Raw genomic sequence first — 24,458 nt, forward strand, 5'->3', positions numbered from 1 at the left:
CCATCAACTTTTATGCTTTTGTTTGTTTAAGAGTTTGAATAAATTTAATTACTGAATGCTTTCCGCAGAATTTGTGGATTTTGTGGATGTTTTCTAATTTCCCTGTTTTTTTTTTTTTCTGTCAGTGCCCACCTTATGTTTCTCTCTCCACCCAGCCATACCATTTCCTGTATTCTATCTGTACAGTCCTCCAGACCTCTATGGTTAACTAATGGCTAGCTCCACTGTCTGATCTTTAAGCAAGCTTTATTTGTTAGAGCACAAACAAAACATCACATTTCCCACTTTTTGCCTAAAATAAAAATGGTGATAACTAATATAAGAAAAGCTACATACAATGAGTACAATAACATTATGCAAATATATATATGGGCAATAATTACATTAACAATGTCTAGTCCATTAACATTTGACAAATTCAGAGAAAATACTCCATTATGTATTCTGTCTTGGTGAGTCCAAAGTGTTGTATCTAATTTACTTTCTATCCTAACTTGCATTACCAATCCAAAACTATCTTTTTATGTCTCTCAACCTTATACACTTTACACATTTTTTTGTGAGTTTCTTTTCTGGAATCTGTTGACAAAGAAAACTATAACTATCCTATCTAGTCTTCAACTCCATCAGAGATCCAAGAAAGAAATAATGATAACTGAGTAAGCAGGAAGTGCAAAGGAAGCGACTTCCAAAACATGTGAGAATGACAGAAACTGCTGACTGCCTGGATAGTCACTCAAGATTCCTCTGTAATATTGGGGCATCCATTTTTTGACCTCCAGGGCCAAAAGATCTGTATATACCTGACAGACTTATCTGTGAAACAGAATTTTCCAAGGACTGTCCCACCTTGTCTTGGCAAGGTATAGCACTAACTTCCTTTTCTGTCCTGCTTGTCCAATTTGGATAGCATACTGTCAGCAGTCAAGGCAAGGTCACTTTCTTACCCATTGGCTAACTTTTGCCACAAAGGAAATAAATTCCATATGGAGTTTCTTCAAAGGTCATCATCTTTTCTAAATAGATTGGTGCAGCCAGGAGCAGACATATCTCATCACAAAAAAAGAAAAAAAAAAAAAACAAAAAACAAAACACCACCACCAACAACAACAACAAAAAACTTATGTTATTCAAACATCTTAAATGTCATATTCTGTAGATCTCTGAAGTGTTTGAAGACCACCTGTCTATTTAAAATCTATCTGTTTGACCTGAAAACATACCTAACATGACTACAAGATTTATTGTAACAGGTGACTGACTACTAGCTTGCATTTCTTTATTGTCTTAAATAGTTTATAATAACTTTCAAAGACTAGAAATTTACATTACATTTTTTTTTTATAATTTAATTTAATTTTACATATCAGCCACAGATTCCCTTGTTCTCCCCATGCCTGCCCCCCCCTTCTCTCCAGCCCATCCCCCATTCCCATCTCCTCCATTGAGTTCAACCTGGTAGATTTAGTCTAGGCAGGTCCAGTCCCCTCCTCCCAGGCTGAGCCAAGTATCCCTGCATAAGCCCCAGGTTCCAAACAGACAGCTCATGCACTGAGGACAGGACCTGATCCCACTGCCTGGAGGCCTCCCAAACAGATCAAGCTAATCAACTGTCTCACTTATCCAGAGGGCCTGATCCAGTTGGGGACTCCTCAGCTACTGATTCATAGTTCATGTGTTTCCATTCATTTGGCTATTTGTCCCTGTGCTTTATCCAACCTTGGTCTCAACAATTCTCGCTCATACAAACCCTCCTCTTTCTCACCAATTGGCCTCCTGGAGCTCCACCTGGGGCCTGGCCATGGATCTCTGCATCCGGTTCCCTCAATCATTGGAGGGGGTTTCTAGCATGACAATTAGGGTGTTTGGCCATCCTATCACCAGAATAGGTCAGTTCAGGCTTTCTCTCGACCATTGCCAGTAGTCTATTGTGGGGGTATCTTTGTGGATTTCTGGGGACCTCTCTAGCACTTTGCTTCTTCATATTCTCATGTGGTCTTCATTTATCATGGTCTTTTATTCCTTGTTCTCCCTCTCTGTTCTTGATCCAGCTGGGATCTCTCACTCCCCTAAGCTCTCTTTCCCTTGACCCTTGCCCTTCATTACCCCCACTCAACGTCCATGTTGTTCATGTAGTTCTCCTCCATTTCTTTGTCATTGGGCGATCCCTGTGTCTTTCTCGGCATAGGAGGTCACTTTCTAAATATAACACCAGTAGCATAGACACTGAGAGAAACAATCAATCAATGGAACCTCTTGAAACTGAGAAGCTTTTGTAGAGCAAAGGATATGGTCAACAAGGCAAAGCGACAGCCTACAGAATGGGAAAAGGTCTTCACCAATGCCACATCTGACAGAGGACTGATATCCAGAATATATAAAGAACTTAAATTAGACATCAAAATGCCCAACAGTCCAATTACATTACATTGTTAAATGAGCTATATAGGTACAATATCTTGAACAAGAGTGTATACAAGTAGAAATGTATGTACAGTATGTTCTAACCAAAATAGCCTTAAATTTTTATAAACATATAAAAATTTATATCGATATAAAATATTTAAACCCAGTAGTTGCTTTTGTGGTTTAAAAGTACATTTGATAATCTATCTTTGTATCCTGTCATTTCTATAACATAAAACAGTATAACAAAAAATTTGCATCAATATACAAAAATTTAAACCAATGTTAAATATTTAAAATTAGTAGTTGCTTTTATAAAGTAGATTCAATAATCTACCTTTTGTCCTATTTTTTATATCCCCCTTTTTTCTTTTTAGAATAAGATCCCTGAATCTAATCTCATTTGCTCAGCTTTTTTCCTGACCATTACTGATAAAAACTTGTAAACACACCCCCAAATGGTGACAAATATCCATAAGCCCACTGAATGACTAAAAACCAACCACTCCACCTCTTCAAAATGTGGGTGTTGTGTTCTTAGAATTATTTCTGGCTGTTTAGGAGTTACAGCATCTTTAGGAGATCCTGAAAAAAATTTGAGACAATTGTCAAGTCCTGGGAGAGCTATCTATACCATTTGTTATCCAGTCTCTGTGTAATGGGAAAGTGCAGGGCTTGTCTCAAATCGGGTCTAGAATAGTCTGTGAGGCTTAACCATCTCAGCCAACCACCTTGAAATTATTCTGAGCAGTTTGTAGCCCAAAGCTCATCTTTACGTGGTGCTTGACATCTTAGCAGCGTTACCAAAGTCCAGGTGGAATAGTTATCACCTTTTGGAGTCTTCAGAGGTTGGATTAGGTCAGATTATTCCCTTTCTTGGTAATTTTTTCCAGGTAATTCTCCCTTCATCTTTGAATGCTTATTTATCCAAACGTCTTTAAATTCCTCAAGATGGGCCGGGCGGTGGTGGCGCACGCCTTTAATCCCAGCACTCAGGAGGCAGAGCCAGGCGGATCTCTGTGAGTTCGAGGCCAGTCTGGGCTACCAAGTGAGTTCCAGGAGAGGCGCAAAGCTACACAGAGAAACCCTGTCTCGAAAAACCAAAAAAAAAAAAATTCCTCAAGATGGATGCTTTTATTTTCCTAGAAAAACAAAAACAAAACACTCCCTAACCAACTTAATTTTGCTGAGTTTCCCTTTTGACAAGTTACTTTTCATCAAATGAAAAATATTTCTTAGTATTATAAGTTAGTTTAGATTGAATGGTTACACTGGTTGATGAGCTATCACCTCTTCTAATCAAGAGGTCTTTCTTGTTCATAATTAATCTTTATCAATTTTGATTTGTGGCTTCTCCTGAAATTTTTGTTTTACATTTTAAAGTTGTTCTACCATCCAGAGCACTATGGTTTTTTACAATATGCTCTAAGTTGCTCTGGGAAGGAGTTTCCTCCATGGTGACAGGGAATGACTAAATCAGATCTGACATGGGGGCTTGAGAGAGGCCTCTACAGGCATTTCCTGATGTCGAAGGGATACCCTGTTTGTTCCTTGTTGAACCATATTCATTGGTCCAATATCAATCTTTGCAACACATTCTGCATACTCCAGGAGGAAGGAGCCTTTTGTTTGGATAATTCCTGAAAAAAAAAAAAAAAGTTATTTCTAAGAATGTGCTGTCTACAATCCCTTTTTAGGTGACCTTCTTTGCAACAATTAAAAGACCTGACATTTTGATTTTTCTTAAGTCCTCTGGAAATCACCTCTCTTATCCAGGCATCAGCATGGTTATGAGATTCAATAGTGACTATCACTAAGATCCCTTCCTTTATGGGTGCTGACCTTGCTTTTAATGGACTAATTACCCTTTTGCACTCTGAATTAGCATTTTCAAAAGCCAATGATTCAATTATTGTTTGTCTAGCTTCTGAATTTGGTTTCATTCTATTTACTGCTGAAGTCAATCTTCATAAAAACAAAACAAAACAAAAACAAAAACAGGGAAGGTTTCTTTTGGACCCTGTATAACTTTAGTAAATGGCTCAGTTCTCTTTTCTGACTTCTTCAATTCTGTCCCAAGCATTCAAACCTGCTACATGGCATAAAGCTAATGTGTTGTCATCATATAGAGACTGTCTTTGTACATCAGCATAACTGCCCCCTCTAAGAAGCTGATCTTGTGAGATTTTAATACCTCTGGCCTTGCTTTGTTGTTCAATGATCCTTGCCTAATCTTTCTACCAGGTCCTCCACTGTAACTGAGGACCAGGCTCCAATATTGCTGTAGCCAAGTCTTTCCAGTCTTGTGGGACAATTAAGTTACTAGTTGAGCATGAATTTAACTTCTGCTTCACAAAAGGCAAATGCAAATCATCTGAGACTATCAGGTCCTTAAATCTCCTTAAATCTAACATTTCTACAGGAATCCAGTCAGCTCTTACACAGCTTTGGGGATATCTGTCATTTGGCACTTTCTGTGAGGTGACTGGATAAATTAAGTTTGGTTGTTTGAAAACCTTAGGCTTTTCCTGCTTAATTTTATAATGTAATGGTGAGACTGGTTCTCCTTTAAATTCCTCTGTCTGCATCTGAATCTCTATGGTGCATTTTAATAAGTTTTTCTAAGGCCTGTATCTTGGTACTCACATTAACCAAATTTTTTAGAGATATAACAAGAATTATCAAACTAATGATAAAGATTATCAAAATGATAATTAACATTATGTCAATCCCAGTTAAGTTGATTATCCCTTCATTTAATTGTTCCATTTTTAAACCATGCCTGTGTGATCATACAGAGACCTAATTCTCTCCATCATAATAGTGTTTCCCATTTTTTTTAACATGGGGAAATAACTCTTTTTTTTTTAAACTAATTCCTCCTTTAAGAATCTTCAGTTGTCTCACCAAATCTGCTGACAATGACAGTGAAGATGATGGTGAAGGGTGAAGCAGACTGCTGCTGTGTAGAACAGGAAAAGCCTGAGTGCAGCAATGGCCCAAGGAGGGGGTCCAGGGAAAGCCCATAACCCACTGGGAGAGAGGAAGCCAAGGGGCCAGTTGTCTGCAAGGGGCAATGAGCAAAAGCAGCTAACTCCAGCAGTGATTGAAGCCCAAGCTCCTGTCGAGTTTGCTGCAGAGAGGCTCCAAACTCACTCAAAGGCTTGGAGTAAAAAGAAAGAAAAACCTAGGGCTGTAACTCTTATGGCAGCCCCTGCATGCAGCTCTGTCATGTGCTGGTGGCTGCAAAGCCACAGGCAATGAACTTTTTTGTTAATTCATGCCCCAAAAGTGGGATGCTAGATTATGCACCACCCTAATTAGTCTTGATAAATCAAAACCTGGAGTCAGATACTGAGGGTGAAAGCTGAAAGATAAGAGAAGCACAGCAGTCACTGTCTCCTCTTACCTCCCGGACTCCTCAGACACAAAAGGGCTGAGCTCGTCTTTGCCCACCTTATATTCCTCTCTCCATTCAATCATATCACTTCCTGTCTCCTGCTGGTACAGACCTCCAGACCTCTATGGTTAACCAATGCCTAGTGCCACCCTCTGATCTTCAAGTAAGCTTTGTTTGTTAGAACACAAACAAAATGTCATCACAGGTACACATGCAAAATTGAACACTGCCCCACTGTAAATGAAATCCTACTGTTTTCAACAATGAGATAGAACTGATGATTTTTCTGTCAAATACAATGAACAAACAACAGGAATATACACACTTCATGATATTATAGAACTAAAAACAATCAGGAGATCTTGCAGAAGTTTACATGACAACAGTTATTACAAAAACCTGGGAAAATTAGGGATGATTGATATAGGTTTAGATAAAGCAAGTTTGTTAAAGTTACATAAAATTAAGAAACTTTGATAGGCTTGCATTGAATACTAGTTTTAAATAACAAATTTTTGTACATCTCAAAAAGCTAGAAGAAAGGATTTTGAAAGTTTTATCATGAATGTTTGGGGATACATGTCTTTAGTATTAATATTTTGTATATAAATTATATGAATAGTATATTGCATAGCATATCATTAATATGAAATATTAATCTTTTATATATACTGAAGAAACTGTTAGCAATTTTTGTATGTCAGTTGTGGTGGTATATATTTAATCTAAGCACATAGGTTATCATTTCCCTGAATTCCAAGCTAACCAGTGCGCTCCAGTATAAGACTGTTTCAAAACAATAACAACAAAATAAAACCCAACAAAACTATTATTTTTTTATTCTTTAGAATAATATTTATCTAATAAGAATTAACAGGATTAAAATCCCTGAAAGAGAATTCACAATAATGATAATATGTCTCTGAAAAGACACAAATAGCTGAAGGAAATAATGAAGGTAATGCATGGTACGAAAGAATGAATAAATAGATGAGAAATATTGTAGAAAATTCATTCTTCAATGGATTACATAAAAAAGTAGGTAAAATAAAATGGACCATGAAAGCACAGACTGTCTGATCCTGAAGACAATGTAGAGGAACTGGTACATATCCAATAGTATCAAAGATAAGGTAATAAGTTACCAAGGGGGATTCTATGATAAGGATGATTTTCTGAAAAGACTAGCTTCAAGGATCAAAAACATAGGGGAAGGAGAATCTTCTTTTAATGGCATACAAAATATATAAAAAAGATTTCTAACAGAATTTTCAAGACTTAGGAAAAGAGATGCCAACTCAGATACCAGAGAGATTGAGGACACCAAAGTAACACAGCCAGAAATTATAACTAAAATGCTCAATAAAAAGGAAGCATATTAAGTACATAAACACCAGGTCACATAAGCCCATCAAAATAATATCATATTGCTCAACTAAAATTTGAATAGCCAGAAAGAGCTAGAATAGTGTATTTCAAGTTTTAAATAATAACTGACAACCCAGAACACTATACCCAACAAAGTTGTTTGTGATAATTGAAGTAAAAAATAAGAATTTTACATGCTAAAAACAGACAAAAAGTTCAGAACACTAACAAATCAATATAGAAATTAATTGAAGGAATCTTACAAATTGAAGAGAAAAAATAAATCCACTAATGAGGCAGGCCATAGGTAAGAGTAAAGCAACCCAGAGAAATACACTGAAAGACCCCCAGGGAATAAATCTAAACATGGATATAACTTGTTAAGGAAAACTTTAACAAACTGAAAAAAATTGATGAAGACATCACATATGGAATAATTCCACCTCCTGATTTGAAATAACCAGTGTTGACAGTAATCTAATGAGTCAGTGAAATTCCAATAAAAATTCCAGTGAATGAAGTAGCTCAACATAGACCTGACACTCTAAAATTTCTGGAAAAAAAAAGTATGGATCACATTTCAAGGTAAAAACAACATAGGTAAGAACTGTCTGAATAATTCTCCAGTCACTTAAGAATTAAAGTCAATAATCAACAAAATACATTTCCTGTAATCCCAAATATGTTGTGCAGTAAAAAAACTGTGAATCAAATGAAGAAACACCATACTGAAGAGGATAAAACCTTTACCAGTTATAAATCTGACAGTGGATCAGTATCTAGAACACAAAAAGGATACAAAAGGATGAACACCAAGAAAAATATACCCAATTATAAAATAGCCATGGAACTGGACAGGGGGGTTTCCAAAGAAGAAATACAAATGTTTAAAGAACTTTGGAAAAAGTGTTCAACATCACTAACTATCAGGGAAATATAAACTTTAACTATTTTAATATTCCATCTCAGCCATGTCAGAAAAAGTACCATCAAGAAAACAAAATACAACAAATGAGGAGGAAGTTATAGGGTGAAAGAAAGGTTTATCCTCTTTTGCTAGTGGTATGCCAACCACTATGGAAGTTGGAGTGGAAATTTTTCAAAACCAAAAATAGACATACCATATTATCCAGTTAGGCTTCTTGTGGACATATATCCAAATGACTTATATCCTTCCACAGAGGGACTTGAGCTCCCTTGGTTATTGCTGTTCTGTTCATAACAGCTAGGAAATAGAATCACCCTGCATGTCCACAAACTGATGAATAGACGATGATGATATTGCACCAATACACAACTGAACTTTATTCAGCTGTGAGGAAAAATTCAATTTCCCTTCTTCTTGGATACACACTAGAACTAGATGGTAAGACTCTATTCCTAAAGACATGACAAACTCTGGATGCAGGACATAAAAAAATAATGCTGGAACTGACAAAATACTACTTCCCTGCTTCCTGGCATCACAGTGCCAGAAGGTAGAATGTGGCTAGGGGAAGAAAGAGCGTTGATCCTGCATCTGAAACCAACCTAGTACGCCACAATACTGACATCCTGACAAGATGTACTCACTGGTGCAGTGATGGCAAAACAGTCTGGGCGGTATCCAACTGCTCTTCCATTCGATTTGCAGCACACACTATAGGAAGGAATTCGGTTCTTGCACTGTGAACCTGGTCAAAAGCCCATGTCTCTGTAGGAACAGGTTCCCAAGAGGAATCAAGTGTTGGTTTGTGTTTGCTTTTTTAAATTATCTTAAGCTATAAAACCATTTTTGTACACTTATGGTTATGTCTTTAGTGCTAATCTCAATTTTGTGCAGAGATTAACTTATCTTGTCAACATGAGGAAAATAAGTCTTTATTTTGCTGTGGGATGTTCTGTATAGCAAATGTGTTGCTAATTAGTCAATAAATAAAATACTGATTGACCATTGGCTAGGCAGGAAGTGTAGGCGGGACAAGGAGGACAATAAAGCTGGGAAGTGGAAGGCTGAGTCAGAGAGACACTGCCAGCCACCATGATGAGAAACAGCATGTGAAGATGCCGGTAAGCCACGAGCCATGTGGCAAGGTATAGATTAATGGAAATGGATTAATTTAAGCTGTAAGAACAGTTAGCAAGAAGCCTGCCACGGCCATACAGTTTGTAAGCAATATAAGTCTCTGTGTTTAGTTGGTTGGGTCTGAGAGGCTGTGGGACTGGCAGGTGAGAGAGATTTGTCCTGACTGTGGGCCAGGCAGGAAAACTGTAGCTACATTTTTTAGCAAAGTGTAATACTTATTTTTCCTTCATTTCCTTTTTCACAGAATATATTTTGATCATGTTTGTTTCTGCGCACCCCCTTTCTCTCAGAACCTCCTCACCTTCATACCCACTTCACCGTAAGTAGAACATCCATATCAATCCCCACCTCTAAAGCTCAGGGAGTATTAAGGATGAAGGGTAGAAGAATGTAATAGCTAGAGACTGGGGAGGAGTGCTGTGAAATTTTATCCTTGGGAGTTCACATGACCACTGTACTCATGAATTCACATTAGCTGTGATTATCTACACAAGATTAAGTCAATAAGGTCAATCAACTATCCAAACTGCAGCACTAATTAGACTTAGTGGATTATAAACAACAAGAGAAGATGTGTTTTGAAAGGAGGTTGTTAGGTGGGGTTGGGTGAATTGTTTGCATTATGGAGTTGATATTGTCAAAATTAATAAAAGGTATTCTGTTTAAAAAAACAAATTTATTATCACCTTTTTAAAAAGAATCAAACAGTATTCTTCTGAATTATTTTTTTTAATATAAATATTGATTAAGAGGATATTACAATATTGCTAAGGTCATACTAAAGCTTTCCAAATGCTTAATCAGCATTTGTAGAAGAAGCTGAGAATTCATTAATGGTCACATCATGATCTGGTGTTATTTAATGATGAGTCATCCATTTTTCAATTGCCAAAAGCAGAGGCTTATAAGGAAGAAGAAAGTTGCTTGAGAGACCAAAATAATTGTTTCTATAAGAATTTTGAGACAAAAATAGTTGGCTAGAAGAAGAAAAAGGAAAGAAAAAAAAAAAAACAAGCGAATCATTAACTTCTGCAGATCATTGATTTGATGGATAGATGATAGTGATCTTTAAGGACTGACTTATAAAAATTTAGCTGGTTGGAATCAAACTTTACATAGTTTTCTATTTATTCTCCTTCAGTTTCACTGCAGTGAAAGGGTTAAGGTCTGCATAGTGCTTTACATTTAATACAGTATGCATTTTCAGTAAACACCATTTTTCCTTCATTTGCAAACTTCAGGTGCCACCAGAATGTAAAGCAATCCCCACAGGAAAAAAAAAATGAATGGGAGATATTTTGAATAAATCTAATGTTTGTTGTACTATCTCTAGTGCCTTTTGCCCCATGGTCCCCTATTTATTTTCTTTATTAAAAAAAAAAAAGATTCAGGATCAAGAAAAAGTACAAAGGAAAACATGTTTTGTCATGCTGAAATAATTTCCTATCTAAAAAATTATATAATGTAAGCTTCAAATGAAGAATGAGCCTCATAAAGAGGCTCAGATGGAGTCTGATTTACCCTGATGAATTTTTAATACCTTGTTATGAGGCTTACAAGGAAGGCAGAGGCTTTCTGCAGAGACTGATAAAGCTACAGGACAGAAGGTAAATGCCAAGTCCAAGGTAATGAAGGATAATTAGTTTCTGAATCTTCACCTTACTGTTTTCTGATACTCTAATAGAATCCAAGACAGGTGAAAACAGAAATGCAGATGGCAATAGAGAAAAATCATTCCCTGTGTTGGTACATTTCAGTTTCCAATTGTTGGCTGAGTTCTATGCTGAAGTTTTCATCCATCTATGATATTTAAAGAAAATGTCTGAATAAGTCACTGGTTGAAATAAGTCAAGGTGAAACCGATGTCCTGAAAGGAAACAAATTAAAATGTGGACAGAGAAAACAGATGCTTGTACACAGGAAGAGAAAATGCTATAACCATACAGAAGTCAAGTGGCTTCATGTGAGGAAGCAGAGACTATATAGGAAGTCAGGTCTAATGATAAAATGACATTGGTCACTCTCCTGTGGGGGAAATACCCAAATGTTTATTGATAAGCCACATAGTCTCTGGTATTTTGTTTTGGCATATTTTGCAAGCTAGCTAAGACATTCCTAGATTCCTTAGGAGGATTTCATCATTTAGGAATTTTTTCTTAACCTAAAAATTATCATGGACCGGTTACATGGTCTAGTTAGAAATGTGTCCTTGTGAGCAAACACAGAACTAAACAATAAAATGTCTTCACTATTGAATCACAAGTAAGTATTTTAAGACACATAAGAATTTCAAAGCACCTTTTCTTAACGTTACACCACACTACACTACAAATTACATTGATATTTTAAACATCTTATCATGTAGGCTATAACACTACAGGGACAATTCTGTTGTATAATTAGGACAGTATTACTATTTTAATGTAAAGCCTAAAATTATAGCCTTTTTCAGCAACAAAAAAAATGATATAATGAAAGATTATTGCTTGCCAGAACAGTATAAATAATTTTTACTGTTAATAATATTGTAACATTATAGATAATAATTTCAGTAGAATAAATAATAGTTTATATAACATCAACATATTAAAAGTATTTTTAAAAATGTAATTCTTATTTTTTCTTTTACCAATTCTGGTAATATATCTTTATGTTGTGTTTTAAATTTTCATAATTTTGCAGCTGTCATAGACAATGAATAAGAAAATAGTGTGGGAAACCTAAAAAAATTGTAATGAAATCATTAACATAGTTTAAAACCATAGTTTAATATTTTTAACTTATGGAATGTGTCCCTGTTTACCCATGCAATTTCAGATGTAAATTAAACAGCTCTGTTTCTAAAGGAAAACACATAGATTGATGGAGAACACTGTAACTTGAGTTTTCCTGCCTGGCCCACAGTCAGGACAAATCTCTGACACCACCAGTCCCACAGCCACTCAAACCCGACCAAGTAAACACAGAGACTTATATTGGTTACAAACTGTATGGCCATGGCAGGCTTCTTGCTAACTGTTCTTACAGCTTAAATTATTCCATTTCCATTAATCTATACCTTGCCACGTGGCTCATGGCTTACCGGTATCTTCACATGCTGTTTCTCAACATGGCGGCTGGCAGTGTCTCTCTCACTCAGCCTTCCACTTCCCAGCTCTATTCTCCTCCTTGTCCCGCCTATACTTCCTGCCTGGCCACGGGCCAATCAGTGTTTTATTTATTGACCAATCAACAACACATTTGACATACAGACCATCCCACAGCAGAACATTTTGATTCTAATTTTGTATAAGATGTCATAACCTCCATCAGAATTAGAACATCTAAAAAATATTTACAAACCATATAAAAATACAACACAATTGTTCTGAAAAGTTAGATGACTCCCTAATAAGCCAGAGATTTGGGCAGGAAATTGAGAGAGTGGGAACTAAGTAATGAGCTGATGCTCTGCCAACTTCTTTCTCTTTGGTTATTTTCCACACAGTGGCACACAAAAGATTAGAGACAGGAAAGATAGAACCATGCACTGTTTCATTTTACAGTACTGCAAATTTGAAAAAAATAAAAGTGAAGACCAGATCTGATGAAGCTACCAGAACTAAAGTGACCACAATCCAGGGAGATGCAGATAAGGAAGAATATAGGTGAATTCAGCACAAACCATAGGGATTATGTAAGCTTTTCTCATCAAAAGAAGCTTAGAACCTGGGCATGCCTTTAATCCAGTACCTGGGAGGCAGAGGCAGGTGGATGTCTGTAAGTTCGAGGCCAACCTGGGCTACAGAGTGAGTTCCAGGAAAGGCACAAAGCTACACAGAGAAACCCTGTCTCAAAAACCAAAAACAAACAAACAAATGGAAGCTTAGAATGGAAAATGCCATAATTTGACATCTGCAAGAACTAAATTGAAATGATAAATATCCATTTCAAAACAATGAATTAAGCCAATGTATAAATGTTATCACTTCTTAGAAACATTTTCCTCTTACATATCAATTTGAAAATTCTGTTTATAAAACCAACTACTTGGGAATTTATGATTTTACATTTTAATGTAATATATACATGTGATTTTATATTGTAATAACATGTTAAGCTTAGATTTAATGTTTAATTATTTTTATAAGAAAAACAATGGCACATTGCAATATGCTTATGTTTGTATATAATCTTATGAATATTCTTGTGGCTCTCATTATCAAATTCAATAGGTTTAGGATTTGATTTGAAGTAATTAACTCAAATATTAGATGGAAAAGTAGTAATATATGAAGGGAACATGTAGCCATAGGTAAAGGAAAAGTACATACTAGAGGTTCTTGACATGTGATCAAATCATGTATGAAACATAAAGGAAAGGGGAAACATTGCAGCTGTTTAACACTGAACCAAGCAGTAAGGTGGATGCAGAACCATCATGAGAACATGGATGCCAAACAACGCCAACTCATAATTTGTTTGTTTTAACAATATGGAATGCAAAAATTTTATAAAGCCCGACTAAATTTGATTAAAAAATTATCTGATGGAGAACTAAGTTTCTTCTTGAAACTGAAGCCAATACAATTTTTACAGATCTATGGGAGGATTATTTTACATGCTTTACCTGATGACATTTTTATCACTAAAATATTTGAAATAGTGTCATTCTAGTAGGTAGTTCAAAGAAACAGATTCAAATGACATGGGTGCTCTCAACCATCTCTTTATTAATCACATGCACGTGCATTCATGATTTTTTTTTTATAAAAAGACATCTGTTTAGTTACATCAGTTTTTTATTCTATTATTTTGTGAATGATAAGTTTTAGACATATTAATTTAAATAGGTTCACCCAAGGATGACACTAAAACATGCTAGAGTGTATGTAGGAAGTCTCAGAGAGCATTAATCCTACATAAAGGCAACTAAGGAATTCTGAGAGCTGAAGAAATAGTCATTTTCCCAGGAAAAGCACTCTAATTGGTTATCCAGTATCAAATTGTGGGCCCTTGAAACATACAAACAGGTACTATATAAAAACTGAACAGATTACATTTAGGCATGCATAGGCATATACATCTATGCATATAATAACAGTGAATAGAAATAGGTCACATATTTGAAAGAGCATGGAGAGGTGTATAGGAAGGTTTTTAAAGAGGAAAGGGAAGGAAGAAATACAACTAACTCTATTACAATCTCAGAAAAATAATTTACAATCAAAATAATTAATGAACTTTTAAGTTTATATATGATCCAAGTGTTGAAAAAGTAGTAGAAAAATGAATACTTCAAATTCCAAGAACTCATTTTATTATGTTAAGTAAATCACTACTTTTTCCAGTGTATACCTAATTTTAAAATATTATATTCCAAATAAATAAGGTTGATATAACAAGAATAGAACTGAGGATGGTACTCTAAAGCAAACAAGATATACTCATGTTCTTTAAAAACAAAATAGATAAAATATAGTCTTTTGTTTATTTTTGAGGTTATAATTTAATTATGATATTTCACATGTAGACAGAGTCTGAACTGGATTTGCTGTAGGGGCCTCATGCAGAAGTTTCCTGAGGACAGAGACAAAGGATTACCTTTTATGTCCCTTGTTGATCTACATTCCTTGGTCCAACATTTACCCTTACCACACCTTTTGCATATTCCAGAAGGGAGGGGCATTCTGTTGCCATTGTTCCTGGAATAAACATTCTTTCTAGGAACATCCTGTTTACACTTCCTTTTCAAATGACCTTGCTTTCCACACCCAAAACATCTGACAATCCTCAAACCTTTGCTTCTCCTATCCACATATCATCATGGCCATGAGACTCAACATTAATTGTGTCCCTGATCCAGTCCTCCAAGGGTGCAGATCTTGCCCTTAATGGCCTGATTATTCTTTTGCATGTTGTACTCGAGTTCCCAAAAGCCAAAGATTCAATTATTATCTGTCTAGCTTCTGAATCCAGGATCATTCTATTTACTGTTGAAGACAGCGTTTGTAAGAAATCCATGAAGGATTCTTTCAGGCCCTGTATAACTTTCATGTATGACTCAATTTTCTTTCCTGCTTCCTCAATTCTGTCCCATGCATTAATGGCTGCCATTCAGCATAGAATTAAGGTTTGATTATCACATAAACATTGTCTTGAAATGACCACCCAAACACAAGCTGAACAAGGATAACACTAATGAACATACCAAATGGAGTTGGATAGTCTTGCTTGGACTAAACTCTGCACAAAGAACTACAGGCAACTGAATCAAGCTGAGGGCAGGAGAGGTGATCCTCCCTAGGGAAGATGCAATATAGTTGTAAGACATGCAAAACAAGGGGTGAAGTTGAACTTCCTTTTCTGGATCATTTCTATCAGCCCCACAACTCCACCCAATAAAATGTTTCTGCCAACAACTTTCTGTCCAAATCTCTCTATAGGTTATCAAAGATCTTAAAACTTTGGCCAGCAGCAATAAGACCAGAAGTACAACCAGCATAATCTTTTCTGTAAGTTCTCTAAAAATGGAAAATACAGCACAAGTATCAACCAAAAATAAATGCATAGTGACTGAGAGACATATGGTAAGCTGGATCATAGGAAGAATGCAAAGAACCTACATAGGAACTACTGGGCAGGAATTTAACATACCAACGCTCTATACTTAAACGAAGTGTGAAACATTGATGATCATATACTAAAGTAGATGGGGAAGATCTCAGAGGAGTTGGGAGAGGAGAACTGTAATCAGAATACTGTGGTGATATTGGGTTCCCCAATATATCGTGTACCCTAATAAACTTACCTGGAGTCAGAGAACAGAATAGCCACTGAGAACTGTAATCAGAACACTGTGGTGATATTGTGTTCCCCAATATATCATATACCCTAATAAATTTATCTGGAGTCAGAGAACAGAACAGCCACTAGACAGACATAGAGGCCAGAAAATGGGACCACACGCCTTTAATCCTAGCATTCCAGAGGCAGAGATCCACCTGGATCTTTGTGAGTTTAAAGCCACATTGGTAACAGCCAGGCATGGCAACATGAGCCTTTAATCCCAGGAAGTGATGGCAGGAAGCAGAAAGGTATATAAAGCATGGAAACCAGGAACTAGAGCTGGTTAAGCTTTGAGGCTTTTGATCAACAGTTCAGCTGAGACCTATTCGGATAAGGACACAGGAGGCTTCCAGTCTGAGGAAACAGGATCAGCTGAGGAATTGATGAGGTGAGGAAGCTGTGGCTTGTTCTGCTTCTCTGATCTTCCAGCATTCACCCCAATACCCAGCTCCAGGTTTGTTTTTATTAATAAAACCTTTTGAAGATTCCTGCTACAGAAGATATTATATGAAACAAATCTATTTTTAACAAAAGAAAATCAATATAGGTGGACAAATATGAAATACCATAATAATTTATCTGACATAATTTTAATTTATTTTTATACATGAAGCCAAGGATTTGAATAAGCTATTACATCACTAAGTATAGAAAACTTCTGAAAATATTAAATATGTTTTCTTTTAATGTATTACTAGGTAGAGAGGCACAACTCAGCAACTCTCAAATTTGGAAGAATGTGTTAGAATTGCACGTTGAAATAATCCTAGTTCATACAATTATACAATTATATCACACATCAACACACACACACACGCATACATACACACACAAACAAACAATTGTACTTTACCTAAGAGATCAGATGCTTTATTTTAAATTACAAAGTTGAATACAAAGCACACATTTACATACACACACACACACACAGACACACACACACACACACACACACACAATTTTACTTTACCTAGTGATCAATGCTTTATTGTAAATTACAAAGTTGAATACAAAGCACACAGTCAAAATAAAGAAGCTTTATCAGTAGAGACAGCTCCAGATACTTGCAAGACACAATTCAGGAAGAAAGCCAAGTTTGAATTTGCTGAGGTCCCTCTGTCAACAAACCCAAACCATAGGTTTAAAAAGGATTTGGCATGTCTGTTTTCTGTGCCAAAATTTCTTTAAAATGATAGAAAATATTATCTGCTAGAGTAGTTTTTCGTTTTTATTCAATTTCAAAGCTTTTATTTTTTCCCTTAAAAGTATGAGAGAACAAGCTTTTCTAAAAAATATGCATTATTTAATTTTAACAGTTTTAAAATTATTATGACCATGATTATTTAAGATTACATTATATGTTAAGGTTGCACCTTTAGAATTCTAAGAGATGACAAGGCCAAATGTATACAAAAGAATATTTTTTTTTATTAATTCTATTTTTCAACATGGATAAAACACAATCTTAAAATTTCTGTGCAAGCAGATTAAATCCATAAATCTGAGTTTATCACACCACTTTGTATTAGGCAAGCAAGCAAGCAGTCCCTTTTCAATATCTGGACCAAATGGAAATGGTAAGCCTGAGAGTGTTCAAATAGAGATTTCAAACAGCAGATTTACAATCTATAAATCAATGTAATTCTGTGAAAAGAAATAAAAAACATAATCTCAACATTCACTCCCTGAGAAACAAAAACAAAGAATGGGAGTACAATTTAGACTGCTTGATCAGAAACTGAAATTCACTGGACCCAGCAGTTGAAAAGAAAGGGCATGTCAAAACATAAAGGTAAACATTGTATACTGTGTGGCAACAAAAACATATGCAAATAACATGAAAGTGAGCATGAAATATTTTAAATCTACCCTCCTTTCAACAGATTTTCTCTGAAAATTATTCATTCTTACCTATAGATTCATAAATATGGCAAATACTTTGGCTTGAATATTCTTAAAAGTATCAACTCACTACCTTCTTAGCAATTTGTTCAAAATTGAGCACCGCCATCATTCAAACAGTTAGAGACAAGCAAAGCCGATGTTCCCTATGGACCTCCACAGCAACTGACAAAGAAACTTAAGTGTGCAATCCTCTCGTTATTTAATTTTGTGAAAAGAGCCTTTCTTCAGACTCACAGGGGTTCGTCTGACTTGGAATCTTTCTGAACTGAGTCTATGAGGTTTGTTGTTTTCTTCAGCATAATTCTTGTTCCTATTTGAGTTCCATTTGCTTAAGACCTAATGTAGAACCACTTCAAACTTGATATGTGTCTATAGTATACACAATATATGGCACACATTGAAAGACAAAAGATGTTTATGATTAAAATGAAGAGGGTATCAGTCATGTTGTTTCAGATGCATAGTGCAGTATTCAAGAGGCTGAGGTAGGAGGAACTTAAGTTCCCAAACAGACTAAGCAACATAGAGCTACCATGCACCCAAATAAAATTTGGAATAAAAGGCTATGATAGATCTTCAAAGCATTGGTTTAGTATGTGTGTGAAGCTGTGAATCGATTCTGTGGACAGCAATGGGAAATTAAGTAGAATGTGATAGTTTTCAGGATTTGGGCAACATTCGTTTTTCTTGACATCAATAACTGTTTGCTTTATTATAATTACAGAAAAGTGCACTTGTGTTTTACATATTTTAACTTACATATAATCTATATCATTACAACAGGGCACAAATCTACTTTACTTACTGTTAACCGAAGTATTTTTTAACATATACTAGATAGATGGTAGATAGGCTGATATTGTTAAACAACTTTATTAATTCAAATAGTCTGAAAATAATTGAATTTATCTCTTTGTGGAATTCTCAACAATGTTTGTCCAAATTAAATATCAATCAGATGAAACTAAAAATAAGCAAATATATAATTGGGATGGTGTAGAAGAAATCATTGTGTTAGAATATGTGTGGAGACCATATGACTATCATATAAAATATTTTCTGATTATACAGAAAAGGAGCAGAGCATCATGATTTTGTCATTCAAATCAAAACACATTTAAAATAAAATATTATATAAAATATTCTATTTTTTTAAGATTTATGTATTTTTATGTTTGTAGTACTCCGTCTGCATGTACATCTGCATGCCAGAAGAGGGCAGCAGATCCCATTACAGATGGTTGTAAGCCCCGTGTGGTTGGTGGGAATTGAACTCAGGACCTCTGGAAGAGCTGCCAATCTCTCCAGCCCCATATTCTATTTTTTATAATATAACATTTGAATGTGTCCCAGTTTTGTAATCCAGATGATTGTGTATTTAATTTTATCAATAATTAGTACAATTGAGAGTCTTGCTTAAGCTGTCTTGAAGGATTCATTTTATAGTCATTTAAAGGATTTCTTGAACAAATTCATAGTTATACATTTTTATTTTGAGATGTCAGTATCTACCAAAGTAGCTATTTTCTGTATAACATATTCTAGGACATCTGTATTATATTAGCAACTGTTTCTTTAGAAATACTTACAGTAGGCAATAAACAGGCATTGCATAAACAGCCCATATAATGATCTTCAGTTTCAATCAAATTAAGCTCTATGCAGATGCTTGGAGTTGGCCAATGGATACTTAAATTGATTTTGATTTGATAGAAAGAAACACAAAGGTTCAAGAGCAGTTGGTATCTAACAGTTAACAAGTAACTGAAATGAAAGTCTCAAAATAGAAGGACCCACAAGAGCAAGAACTGTCCTGTGACAACTGTAGAGCTGGCTTAAATGCTACAACATCAGACTAAGCCCAAGAATTCATAACGTTGACATTCAATGTATTCTTAATTTCAGTAGTACTTTGACATTGTTCCCATTTGTAGATTTCTCTAAGGAGTTCTGATACTGATGAAATTGGCTAGATTGTCTTTCTTTTAGCTTCGTTTTGAGTTAACGATTTAAAATCACAAGAAAGCAATTTCATTGCACAGTATTTCACTCTTATAATATTTCGTTTTATTGCTATGGGCATTTCTTTGTGTTTATTTTTTTATGAACTTGAGAGTGTCTTCATCTTTAAAATGATGCTTCTATTAACAGAGTTAGTATATTATTCATTCACCAATCATGATTTAGTCATCAAACTAGAGGAAGTTCTTTCATATACATGTCAGGGAAAGGCTTATATAAAATATTCTGCTAGATATTTGAAAGTGGAAATGATAAAAAATGTAAATATCACTAGTTACTAGTTACTGGGCATAGAAAAACCTTATCTCCTCCAGATCTTTCAGAATGATAAACTTAGTTTCACAACTACTAAAAAAGAGTGTAAGAATTGAATCAAGAAATAGTTTAATGATTTCATTAATAGTTTAGTGAATAATTGAAATCTCTTTGGTAGGAGAGAGTATTATGGTTTTCTTGCTTTGACAATCAAGGAAAAGATGGGAAATGAACCTCTGAGACTGTCTCTAAGAGATTATCTTGGTTACTTTAACTGGTATGAGAAGATTTAGCCTTAAACTGGGTGATGTTGGACTGTGGAAGAAGGAACAAGCAAATACGCATGACTTTATTACTCTTTGCTTTTAATTTCAGATATAATCTAACCAGGTGCTTAACCTTCTGCTTTCCTTGATTTCTCTGCCAAGATGAACTGCTAAGAGCTAAAATATTTTCTAGAATAAGTTGTTTGCTTTACACGGTAATTTATTCAGCTGATTTGTGGCACATGTTTTGTGGTAACAGTGTCCTTTTTAGCCTATCTACACTTACAGTGATGATTACCTACATATAGATTCACTGAGGAAAAAAAATCTGTTTACCTGTTCATTCACTTGGGAAATAATTGAATGACAATCAAAGAATTAAGTAAGTGACCTTGGTAAATCTACACTAATTCCTGGATTAGAGATACATTTTCCTGAGTCTTCATCTCCACCTCCATTCATACTACAAGACCTTACAAACTTGCAGACTTAAAGCAGTATTGCCATTAGTGGCAGATTGAAAGGTGTGAAATAAATCTTTTTAAAAGCAAAATTCCAAAAAATTGTGTTATCATAAATACTTTATATAACTATTAATAAATTAAATATGCAAAATCCACTCTGTGATCAGCCTCAACCTTAGCTAACAAATGCACTTTAAACTCTGCCAGGAGGAACTACAATGCTGAAATCATGCCATTATCTAGATGGGTAATTTAAAAGTTGTTTAAAAATTGCTTCAATGTAAAAGTTCCAAAAAAGAAAAGGTGTTTTTGAGCAGTTCACATGAAAGAGCACTAAATAATGTGTGTAGCTAAATTAGCAGTGTGTAATGTCATTGCTGACATTAAAACAAAGACATTTTCAGTTAAAATTAAATATCATTTTAGCTAAAATTATCCAATAACCTTTGTATATGTTTCAAATTGGATCATATATATTTGTTTAGTAATTACAATCAATATAGAATAATTGTCTATGCTTACCAAAACATTACTTATTCATGAAATCCCTTAAATATGCCATATCTTTTCCAGACATACATGTATAATACATTATATGTGTAATATGCAATGTGTATAACATAAATGAAATGTGTGTGACTACATATATGTGCTTAATTTACTTCAGTGTATTTTTATTTCTTCATACATTGAAATGGTCTGGTGAGGATGTTTGCTCATATAGCAAAAATTGGACAATTGAAAATGGCTTCCTGTTACTTTCTTATAATATGTGATAAAGTTTGAAATGTATAACTTACATAACTTAAATTGCTAACAGTATTGATTTCTACTTCATAAATCCTTATTGATCTGGAGTGAATTAAATCTAGAAATTTGTATTGCTTGGACATGGAAAATATTTTACTTTGTATGGAAAAAAACTACGGAACTTTCAATTTTTAAATTAATTTCCAGAAAAGGTTGGTCTCACCCCTCCTGGACGGACAACTGACAACAAAGAGTTGTGGGGGAGAGAAGTGTGATTTTCTTTAGTGTGTGACCACTGGTAAGCTTCCCTAGTCCTAATACATAAGTTCCCACACACTCTCAAGCAACATACCTCAGTTAATCTCAATGAGCCACACACAGAAAGAAGAGATGATGATGGGCAATGTATTTAACAACTTTACAGATTCAGGCATCCACAAGGAAGGGCACAGTGCTGATGGAATGCAAATACCAGTTTGTAAACAATAGGAAAGAGCAAGCCCCACCCTCCCTTTCCATTTTTGGCTGAGTAATTAGGAAGGGACAGTCCTACACATCTTCTAGGTCTCACCTTTCTCTCTGTTTCATATTTGTCTTTTCTCAGACAAACCATATTCGATTGTTTCATATCCTCTTTTATGTTTTAATCTTATCAAGCACAGGTCCCAGCAGCAAGAAAGATTATAATCCAAATTTCTAGTTTGACTAGAGAAGGTTTGCTTAGCAAGATTTGGTGGAGGGCATAACTGCATCAGTAGTCATTAGCAGTGATCTAGTGTGTTCTGTTCATCTGTAGCTGGGCCTAACCTGGCTTGAGGCATCTAAGATTTTATTTCTTATGTTCCATGTGTTTTAGAGAAGAGAGTCACAGAGAACAGTTCCTTTCGTTATTTACTATGCCTACATAGGAACAAACTAACTACAACTGTTGTTAAATTTGAAGCAATGTTTGTCAGGTTTCTCCCTTTAAGATATTCTTAATGATGAATCCTTTTGAAGAAATTCAATACAAATATATCTTTTTTTATAAAGATTATTATAGATAGACAGATGATAGACAGACAGACAGATAGATAGATAGATGATATTATTTTTTCCATCTGCCTATATCTGGTTCAGTCCAAAAACTGATCCATTGAAAAAGTTATTCAGCTGGCAATCACATTATGTCACAATAAACCAATCATAATTTGAAAATGCATATAAAGCACCAGCTGATCAAACAACAAAGTGGGGTAAAACAAAACACTGTACTGTTATATTCAAGTGATAAACTACTAATTGGAAACTATGTCTCTGCCTAGCCTTGCAAAAAATATCACACTGTATGTGTTTTTCTCAGACAAAGGACAAAATTCAATTTTGAAATATAATTTTTATTAATAGATTTGACCCATTAGTGACTTGTGTCTTAGTGGCTCAGACAACAGATAGGTTCAAACAGAAATACCTACTATGATGTGTATTCTTCTACAGGATATCTTGATGTCTTATCGAGTCATGAGAAGGGTTGATATGAATGGGATCTTGGTACATTCATGGGAAATGTGATGATACACAGAAATTCCTCTGTTGCTCTGCTATTTTAGAAACAGATACCAGCAAATATCCATTACTTTCACATAATTGAAAAATTAAATAATAATAATTGAAAGACTATGCATGTGTCTGACTGTCTGTATCGATAATGCCAAATGCAAGTCCATGTTAGTGATCTCAAATTTATCTTTCCAGAAAAGTCACTATAGTTTCTCCTCTTGTTTATTAATATTTTCCCAATACAACACTTAACATTGGATTTTTCTCATCTATCATTGATTCATTTAATACCTGAGAGCATATTAATATTGGAATATATTAATAATGGTATAAAAATGATTACCGTGTATTATGATAAGTTTGTCAAATTTGTGTTTTATTTGCATTTTCCACTTATTTTCTTCTCAAGAACCCTCCATCTCCTGAAAAAGTATGTGGATACCTACATTTATTCTCTGTTGAATTGACTTAATCTTAAATTATGTTGAGTGGCTTTTGACTTGAGTAATTTGTATTTTCAGCATAGAAGTTATTTTAGGTGTCTTAAATATTATAATGTCATAAAAGATAAATTATTTGATTCATTGCATATAATAATATTATGTGAATGTTACATACTGTGCAGAGTAATTAGTGTGCATCTGTCCTATGCACTGGAAGTTAGAATTAACAAAAGAGGCCAAAATTTGACCCATTAGTGACTTGTGTCTTAGTGGCTCAGACAACTGGTAGGTTCAAACAGAAATACCTACTATGATGTGTATTCTTCTACAGGATATCTTGATGTCTTATCGAGTCATGAAAAGGGTTGATATGAATGGGATCTTGGTACATTCATGGGAAATGTGATGATACACAGAAATTCCTCTGTTGCTCTGCTACTTTAGAAACAGATACCAGGTGAACAGAGACAGTAAGTTCCAGAAGGACACTTTTATATCTGTCATCAGTACCTCTAATAATCACAAACTTCTAAGAATAGTGCTCGATAGATTTGTTTCCCACATCTTTCAAAAGTACCAACACAGTGAGCAAATACAAATTACTCAGCTATACAAACATGTGAAATTAGAAAATGAAACTAATTGTAGACAGCCTTACAGTTTTACAATTGTAAGACTGAATACATACCATATCTTTTGTCTTTTAACACTATGTGGCTGTCAGGCAAGACCTGGGATATTTTACTT

The 24,458-nt window shown here is 34.9% G+C and overlaps 1 long non-coding RNA gene across 1 annotated transcript in view; it reads left to right on the forward strand.

Annotated features, from left to right (window-relative positions):
- The window catches only part of LOC128112193 (uncharacterized), a 168,260-nt gene that overhangs the window by 12,344 nt on the left and 131,458 nt on the right, over positions 1-24,458 (forward strand). The window contains exon 2 of the long non-coding RNA XR_008218904.1: positions 9,484-9,558. This is a non-coding gene — a long non-coding RNA (uncharacterized LOC128112193). The remainder of the gene's footprint in view (positions 1-9,483; positions 9,559-24,458) is intronic.

The sequence above is a fragment of the Peromyscus californicus genome, unplaced genomic scaffold, assembly GCF_007827085.1.
Source record: "Peromyscus californicus insignis strain IS unplaced genomic scaffold, ASM782708v3 Scaffold_16__1_contigs__length_79575227, whole genome shotgun sequence".
Classification (NCBI taxonomy): domain Eukaryota; kingdom Metazoa; phylum Chordata; class Mammalia; order Rodentia; family Cricetidae; genus Peromyscus; species Peromyscus californicus.